Here is a 9,935-nt window from a genome sequence, read left to right on the forward strand (position 1 = left end):
TTCCACTCATTAAACAAACTAATAATTTATGAAATATGAGTTGCATACATCTGTTTGTTTCATGATAAGATTATGCTATAATCCTCTTCATATCTTGATGTTATTAAGTATTCAAAATGATTTTATTTTGCACTTGCGGGGCATTAATTTTATCAAAACAACGTTTAATGAAAATGTAAAATATTACCCAATTTGTATATCTTATACTTTTTATGTAAATGATTTTTATGGCAACAAAATGAAAAGAGAGGAGCAACAGCATGTTTACGTCATTCTTATATCTTATGGCGCAACATAACATCTACTCAAACTAGAACTCTCCTAATGGGGACTGCCGGAGAACAGAGGATTAGCCCCATCACTAAAACATTATACGTTGCATCACTTTGTTAAACACCACTCTGAATCCACCCAAAAGTACCCTGACGTCGAAATTGAAAATATGCTGGAGTTCCTCATTGACAATATCTTCGTAGTCTTTGGTGATCAGGTCTTCCAACAGTCTGTTGGAATTCCCATAGGCACGAATTGTGTTCTTCTGTTAAACATGTTTTTATTTTCTTATGAAGAATTTATTCAAAAACTTCTACGTGAGAAAACAAATCTCTTGATGTGACCATCAATGCGACATTTACATATATCCACGACGTATTACCTATTAACAATAATAATTTTCATTCATGTGTCGATCTGATATATCCCTTTCAACTCAAAATAAAAGACACCACAGAGTTGTCCACTTCTGCTTCATGGTTCGATATTTGTCGAAAATAGATATTAACGGCAAACTAACACCTCAACTTTATTATAAATGGGATGATTTGATTTCTCGATCGTCGACATCCGATATTTATGTAAGAATATTCCATTATCACCTGCATATGCTAATCATATCTCTCAACTGATTCGATACGCAAAAGTTTGTTCTGCGTATGATCAGTTTTCAAATTGAAACAGGCTACTGACAAACAAGTTGATGGTACAGGGGATTCTACAGTCTCGTTTAAAGTCAGCATTACGCAAATCATATTGTTGTTATAGCAGTGCAATCTCTCATTTGGTCAAATGCTATCTGGCAAGTTTCATACCGAATGTTAGGCCGTTCTGTGCACACTGATTTTGACTGCGGATAACTCCTTTTACCTGATCAAGATATAGGACACACGACGGGTCCACTTAGTCTACTGGTCGTTCCAAAAGCAGCAATTTGAGTTACCCCACAGGTGTGTATTTAATATGCAAATGCTATAATTTTGGTTTCACAATGATGCATACACTTTATACAGATTTTGTGAATATTTTTATCAGTATTGCGTATCCCCTGCTATTTGAGTAGTCGCATTATGTAGTTCTTGATATTTATCTATTGGTATATGTTTTATAAGTAATATTGACAGCAGTTATGCAGTTGTTTTTATTGATTACAATATTAGCGAACAAGTGTTACTCCCCACTGGGTTGAATTCATCTTGTCTGTCGTACATGTGGTTAGATTTTCCGGAACTTGCGTTGCCGTCTAAATTTCTCTCAATTCGGATTTTGTAATTTTTGTTGTGAATTGAAATAAAACACGAAATCCATGTTATAACGAACAATTGGATGATATTCGACAGGTTAGTAACAGTTTTTCTTATTTGATAGTCGGGTATATTTGGCGAGCAGGCATTATAGTCGAACATGTATGTGCTTCATTCATGTAGTAATTTTTCAACCACAAATCTGTGCTGTATTAACAATGTCTTTAAAAACTCCTGATTTTTAGTGAAACGTCTGTACACAAGTTTGCAAAATTTGGTACAAAATATCTACATTATATCAATCATAAAATGGTTTTATATGTCTGTCAAAGTATAATTTGATTGTTGTTGAGACCTTTAAATATCTCATCACTTCTACTTTTCTAATCATATATACATTGCATTTACGATTAGTAAAGATTAGATAAAAGCCCGGTGATCACATGTGGTGATAAAATCAACTTACACTTAAAGTGTTCATAGATTTTCATCCAGCAAAACGTTTAAGATTTTAAAAACGTTCTGCAGATCATAAAAGATGCATTCTCGGAGACTGATCCTTTTGCCCTCATAATTACGACGTCTATGCAGTATACAGCGACAAAATGTCTTAAAGACTGCAATAATATGGTTTACCTTTTATTCATTTAAAACCAAATCAAAATAATTAAAATATGTCAATTAGCAAGGACGATTATGGTTTGGTTTCTTCTTAAACAAGACACTTGTTTGAGCTATGCAACGCACTTTTGTCAGAGATCTGCCAAGCATATCGAGTACAACAGTAGGAAATAAACATGTTACGCAAACAAAACAACGAACCTTACTTGAACTGAATTAACTGTTAGACTGAATATTTATAGGGATAGACCTGACAATCCGTACAATATGAATTCTAATGTACAGGTGTGACAGCGTGAATGTGGTGGAATTTGTTTTTTGAAAATACGTGCAGTATGTATTTATCACATGTATGCAGTGCTTTGAGGCATTAGACTAAGAGGGTTGTGAAGTAGTGGTTGCAGTATCCTTGTTGTTTTATGAATACCAGATGGGTTGTTTTCTAATAGGAAAGCTGTAATATTCACTGCAGGTTGTAAACTAGCTATCCAGTTCTATGATATAATGATCATATTTAGTGTTGATATATACATGTGTAGCTTATTCTTTTTAATTTATATCTTGATGTATATAAATTGACATCATTGTATAATAATTTTGCTCCGTTTAATAGTTCACTATAGCTGATTAGATTTTTTTGTAACTTTATAGGCTGCCTTCTTCTTACCTTTAATAAACCGATTCCACCACTTGACCTCAGCTTCATGTCAGATATCAGCCGTACAAAATTTCAAAACAGAACATCACGCTAACAAACACCAGAACAACTTGGGTAACAACGGTAGCAGTATACATATGACTTGTACGGTTTAGTTGTTACATTCAACACAAAACAATTCTAAATTTGCTACCTGTTAGATGAATGAAATGGGTTTGTGCTTGTTTGCTGTCTCAGCAATTGTCCTCTGTACCGCGCTAGGAGAAAAGCAAGACGATATCTTGATATCGAAAATTGGGAAACTTCATTTTCAACTTTTCAAGTCTATCCAGAGAAAATTTAATTTGCTCAAAACCGCGACGTTTGAAACTTGGTGTTCGAGTGATGGGTGTACTTTCAATAACTTCACTCGGGCAAAACAAACTCAACGACACCTAAAATGCAGGGATGGATGGCAAAAATTTAACGAGCATTGCTACAAACTCGTAACCACCAAAGTAAACTTCTTTGAGGCGGAGATGTACTGCCGTAAAGAGCAGTCATCATTGGTAGATATTGATAATGCAGAGGAAGATGCCTGGATTAAAGGATTTAAAAAAGATTTTCTATGGATCTCTGGTACTGATTTAGCTACACATGGCGAGTGGAGATGGCTATCCTCAGGGGAAACCATGAAGTTTACAAACTGGGCGATAGACCAACCACAAAACAACCAGGAACATTGTGCTAATTACTACATCGGTGGCTGGCATGATGCCTCTTGTTCCAATCTTAAGTCACCTTTCATCTGCAAATATTGATCATCTACTGTCTGATGTAATCGTAATATTAAATAAACATGTAAATGATAGATATTTCATGTTTTTGATTTTGTTTAGTTATACTTGAAATAATCTCCAACATAAAGGAAAAGTGAACATAACGAACAGCGATCAATGTCTTAACTCCTATTAAGAATAAATAATTAAGAGTTGGACAGACGCAGACCCCGGGACATAAAGGAGGTGTGATCAGGTACCTAGGAGGAGTAAGTGTCTCCTGTCGACCAGCCACACACGCCTCAACCGCTACAACTTGATCAGTTAAACAAAGTAATTCCTTTTTTAAAAATTAGTATGTAAAGAAAGGCCTAACAATTGGTATGAAACATATCAGACAGCACTTGACCTAAAGACAGGTTGTATTGACAAAATTACAATGTAAATCTTCATAATGATCAGAATTTGCGAAATGCTGACTTTAAACGAGACTGTTGAAACCTCTGTCACGTCAACTTTTTATAATAAGAAAAATGTAAAATGAGGAATATGGATTTCAAGAAAGATTTCAACCACTGATTTTACTAATAATATAAGGCAATACTTGCATCTCAATACACCAACGCCTTCTTGATTTACGTTGTCATATTAAGAATTGGATAACTGAATATGATTTATATAATTTGATTTGTAAGCATTACAACATACAGGTACAATTCAAACAGGGAAGTAAAGACATAAAAGCATCAGCTGGTAAGAGCGGGATATCTACCAAAAGGTTCTCTGAATAGAGCTATGTTGATAAAGCAGAATATCTACCAGAAGGTTCTCTGAATAGAGCTATGTTGATATAGCAGAATATCTACCAAAAGGTTCTCTGAATAGAGCTATGTTGATATAGCAGAATATCTACCAGAAGGTTCTCTGAATAGAGCTATGTTGATAAAGCAGAATATCTACCAGAAGTTTCTCTGAATAGAGCTATGTTGATAAAGCAGAATATCTACCAGAAGTTTCTCTGAATAGAGCTATGTTGATAAAGCAGAATAGCTACCAGACGTTTCTCTGAATAGAGCTATGTTGATAAAGCAGAATATCTACCAGAAGGTTCTCTGAATAGAGCTATGTTGATAAAGCAGAATATCTACCAGAAGGTTCTCTGAATAGAGCTATGTTGATAAAGCAGAATATCTACCAGAAGGTTCTCTGAATAGAGCTATGCTGATAAAGCGGGATATCTACCAGAAGTTTCTCTGAATAGAGCTATGTTGATATAGCAGAATATCTACCAGAAGGTTCTCTGAATAGAGCTATGTTGATAAAGCAGAATATCTACCAGAAGGTTCTCTGAATAGAGCTATGTTGATAAAGCAGAATATCTACCAGAAGTTTCTCTGAATAGAGCTATGTTGATAAAGCGGGATATCTACCAAAAGGTTCTCTGAATAAAGCTATGTTGATAAAGCAGAATATCTACCAGAAGTTTCTCTGAATAGAGCTATGTTGATATAGCAGAATATCTACCAGAAGGTTCTCTGAATAGAGCTATGTTGATAAAACAGAATATCTACCAAAAGGTTCTCTGTTATCTGTCTACAGCCATAAAGAACCTGTTAGAATCTTCATTATTTGTTTTAAAATTATCACAAATTAATAAGAACAATAAAATTGCGCAGAATCATGATATATTGGGGATTGTCAGCGTTATCATTTCATGAATGATACTGATAAATTCATTAGCAATTCATTAACTAAGTAGCTAAATACAAATGTACACCAATAAACCAGTTACTGCCCAAAAAATAAAGGATGCTTCATGCTTCTTGAAACATTGGCAAAAACAACTACATATTAAATTTTAGTTTTCACTTGAAACATTGGTATGAATAACTACAAATAATATTGCTTAAAACTTTGGTATAAATAGCTACAAGGTAAGGTTTACTTTCCCATTCCTTGAAACTTTGGTATCGGTATCTTGATCTTAAGTTTTCTTTTCTCATTACTTAGAATATTGGTACATCTATCAACAGCTACATTTCTAGTTTCCCTTCCCGTCATGGCTTTTCATCACCACTGTGCAATCCAACGTGTAAAAGCATGTTCTGCACCTTTGCTTTCTTGTATTCAAACTTGCTCCGTAGTAGTCGCCAAATCAAACATAGGTTCAAGTTGAATTTTCTTAAAATTGAATGACTTTTACAGGCATCGGAGCCCGTTGTATGAGAGTAACTTACCACTCGAGGCAGATTATTGATGAAAGGTGATGATAACGAACAGTGATCAATGTCATAACTCCTATAAGCAATACAAAATAGAGATTTGGGCAAACACGGACCCCTGGACACACCAGAGGTGGAACCGGGTGCCTAAGAGGAGTATCCCCTGTCGACCGGTCACACCCGCCGTTAGCCCTATATCTTGATCAGGTAAATGGAGTTATCCGTAGTCAAAATCGGTGTTTCAACAATAAAAATAACTAAAACAAGTTTATATTACTGGAATGGCAACTCTTTCGTTTAAAAGTTCATTTAAAGTCAGTTTGTCGTCAATTCTACGGTCGTTAAAATGCATAATCTACTTTGCATATTCAGCCCATCATCAATCGAATGTTATCAATATTTAGACCGCCATTTGCATTCCATTTTGACTATGAATTGCTCCAATTATCTTATCAAGATATAGAGCTCACAGTGTATGTGGTCGATCCACACGAAATGCCTACTCATCTTATGCATGTTTGTAAATTTAATCTAATCCCACCTCTGGTATGTATAAAGACCCGTGTTCTCCCACCTCTTAAATTTATATTCTGATTTGTTACATTAATCACTGTTATTATATTCAATTTAGGAATAAAGTACATATGATAGAAGAGAAACAGAGATAAAAATAGAAATAGGAAAACCATGTGAAATGTACCATATATATAGTTTTCGAATGAAATGAAAAATCAACCAAACTTGACTTTCATTACACTGACCCATATTTGTGTATTTGCAAAACACCGACGCTGAATATGACGTTACAATGCACTTTTTACATCAGTTGCATAACGTTTCCCGCGTTCAATAAATAGGCGGATCAAAAATGTCTAAAGTTAGAATACTTTGATTGAACTCTGTCCTCATACCTCAAACTTCCACCAGAGTTCGTTTGCTCACAAAGCAAACTCTTCCACTTAGGCATTATGGGATAGCGATTTCTTAGGCCGCGTATACTGTGACGTCACTGTAGAATGACGAAAAAACATAACGCCAAACGTAAACAACTTTCAAAACAAGAACGTAAACATCAAGTTCATTACTTTACACAATAATTTGAACAGAGTCTCCATATTTTATAATGATCTTTTGATCATTTTATGTTTAAAATAAAATCCATACTTTTATATTAATGCTCTTAATATTAATATCTTCAAACTTTTAACTGTGAACTACTTCTTTAGTGTTATTTGCCTGCGTGATAATCGCGGACTCACAATATACAAATCTGTATATTGTGCTGCGTCACATAGGAGAGGTATATTCGTAGGTGACGTAATGAGGCCTCGACGGGGAGTTTGCCTCATACCTTAGGTGGTAATATTTCGAGCTATTTATGCCCTATTATGGATCTAGATACTAATGTCAATATTTTTTGCTTCGCCCTCAAACACGGTCACGCCGTACTTTGACATATTAGTTACATGTAAAACGTCATCTATATCTTAAAATCTAAATAGAAACTGCCCCGCAAGAATAAAAAAAAAACTACATATGTAATAAAGAAACACAATTCGTGTCCATGGGAACTTCAACATACTGTTGGAAGATCTGATCACCAGCGTCTTTTTAATATCAATTTCGGAGCGTCTGTGGGTAGAATCAGGGTAGTGTATAACAAGCAATTTTGTTCACGAATGTCGTATAAACTTCTTTGTTGCTAAATGTGAGCATGGGACATATTTCTATTAAATGTGTCCTAGTGAAGTCGAAGTGGACGACACCGCAGAGACGTTTGCTTCATATTTAGATATTTTTAACATAAATGATAAAGGCAAACTAACGAATAAACGTTGTTACAAAAGGAATGATTTCAGCTTCTCCCTCGTCAACTTCCTATATATTTATAAGATTCCATTATCACTAGGGCTGTGCGGTGCACCGAAAATTTCGGTGCACCGCGATTCATACCATTCGATTCGATGCACCGATTACAAATTCCGGATTTCGGTTCGGTTCGGTTTAGATTTTACTTACACCAAAACAACAAATATGGCGTCCGAGTGATGTTGAAAACAAGTGGTTTTTTATGCAACGGAGATTTAAATCACTACTGTGTTAAGAGTTAGCATTTTCACCACTCAGATACCAACAGAATATGGTCCGTAAGATCATTGCAGTTTATCTTTACATGACATATAGCATTTCTGTCAGTGGTGGAGTGAAATCAACATCGTAGGTAATGACACAGATTTGACAGTTAACATTACATGAGAGAAGTAAATCAATAAAGGAGAGATTTTCAAAGACTCTCAATTGATAGAATTGTTGAATTTTTGCATATCAATGAAAACGATATCATATAGATTTTAGATTCACTATAGATTTGTTTAATAATCCAAAACTTATGCAGCACATTAATATAACAAATTTTGATAGACTGTCAGTGTTTTCTTTTTTTCTATCAAAGTTATAAAATGCCATTATGAATAGATATGATGTTTACAAATGACAACATATAGTTATATAACTTGAATTAAATCAAATCAAATATGCTACTCATTAAAATTGTTAATTTTTGTGGTGTCATTAGATAAATTGGACCTAACATGAACCGAATCGAAAATAACCGAACCGTGGTGTTCTGAATCGAAACCGAACCGAATCGAGCTAACCCTGAATCGTCCCAGCCCTAATTATCACCTACAGGTGGTGTTTATATCTCTCAAATGCAAGGTGAAGATAACGAACAGTGCTCAATCTCATAACTCCTACAAGCAATACAAAATAGATAGTTGGGCAAACACGGACCCCTGGACACACTAGAGGTGGGATCAGGTGCCTAGGAGGAGTAAGCATCCCCTGTTGACCGGTCACACCCGCCGTGAGCCCCATATCCTGATCAGGTAAACGGAGTTATCCGCAGTCAAAATCAGTGTGCCAAGAACGGCTTAACAATCTGTATGAAACACGTCAGACAGCATTTGACCCGATTTGATTCGATAGGCAAGAGCTTGCTCTGCGTATGGTGACTTTTTAAATCGAGGCAGGCTACTGACAACCAAGTTGATGGTGCAGGGGTTTCAACAGTATCGTTTAAAGTCATCATTTCGCAAATTCTATGGTCGTTATAACAATCTAGTTTGCCAATATAACCTATCATGGGGTCAAATACTGTTTAACATGTTTCATATCAATTGTCAGGCCGTTCTTTACACAATGGTTTTGACTATGGATAACTCCGTTCACCTGAACAAAATATAGGGCTCACGACGGAAGTGACCGGTCGACATGGGATGTTTACTCCTCCGAGGCACCTGGTCCCACGTCTAGTATGGCCAGGGGTTGGTGTTTGCCTACTCTTCACTTTGTTTTTCTTTATAGGAGTTATGAGATTGATCACGGTTACCTTCACCTTTTATCTGTGTGTGTGTGTTTTGTTGCCATGACCACTGAAATGTAATATTATACACTGTATAACTTTGGCAATTTATATATAATGGGGTTTCTACACACGAAGTATATGTTGATAAACTGTTCTTGAGTACCAAGAGATTCAGTGCCGAGCGAAGCGAGGGACCAAATCAAGTGGCGAGAGAAAAGTTTAACATACTTAGTACACGTTTCACACGAAAAATGAAAACTCTTTGTGGTATCTACTTAATTTATTTTAACCCTTCCGTATTTCTTATCCTTTAATCAAGATCATCAACATTTATCTTGATTGGTGCAATTTTGTATTGGCTGGGTTTGATAATTTGTGCCCCCACGGGGAGTTTACCTGTATTCAACAGCCAGGTGAGGGTGCGCAATGAGTAGTTTTCAAGTATAATTAAGTTTTTCGTACGATTCAATATATCTTCATCCATGTTTCAAGAGTGTTTGCCATGTCGTTTCAAATAGATTTAGGCTAAAAACGTACCAAAACTACTGTTTTAGACAATTGATCTTGAAAACAAACTATTTGGGAGACCAACAAAAAGGGATCACTTATGCTGATAGAGTGATATAAAACTGTCTGTGTGTCTTTTAAATTTGTTTCAATTGATAGATTGCTGGATGTATCACTGTGACCGAAGCCCGCACACAAGATGGTGAGTACACATCCTGTCATACTATTTTCATGGAGCATGTCTGTTCTCTTGTTTCTGTTGGTCGCCCAAGCCACCCAAATGTT

General features: G+C 35.6%; 1 long non-coding RNA gene across 1 annotated transcript; it reads left to right on the plus strand.

Annotated features, from left to right (window-relative positions):
* The first annotated feature begins 1,481 nt into the window (after positions 1–1,481).
* On the plus strand, positions 1,482–3,648 carry LOC130047827 (uncharacterized). Its single transcript, XR_008796659.1, has 2 exons — positions 1,482–1,613; positions 2,790–3,648. It is a non-coding gene; the product is annotated as an uncharacterized LOC130047827 (long non-coding RNA).
* Positions 3,649–9,935: the final 6,287 nt, after the last annotated feature.

This window comes from Ostrea edulis, chromosome 7 (genome assembly GCF_947568905.1).
Source record: "Ostrea edulis chromosome 7, xbOstEdul1.1, whole genome shotgun sequence".
Lineage (NCBI taxonomy): Eukaryota > Metazoa > Mollusca > Bivalvia > Ostreida > Ostreidae > Ostrea > Ostrea edulis.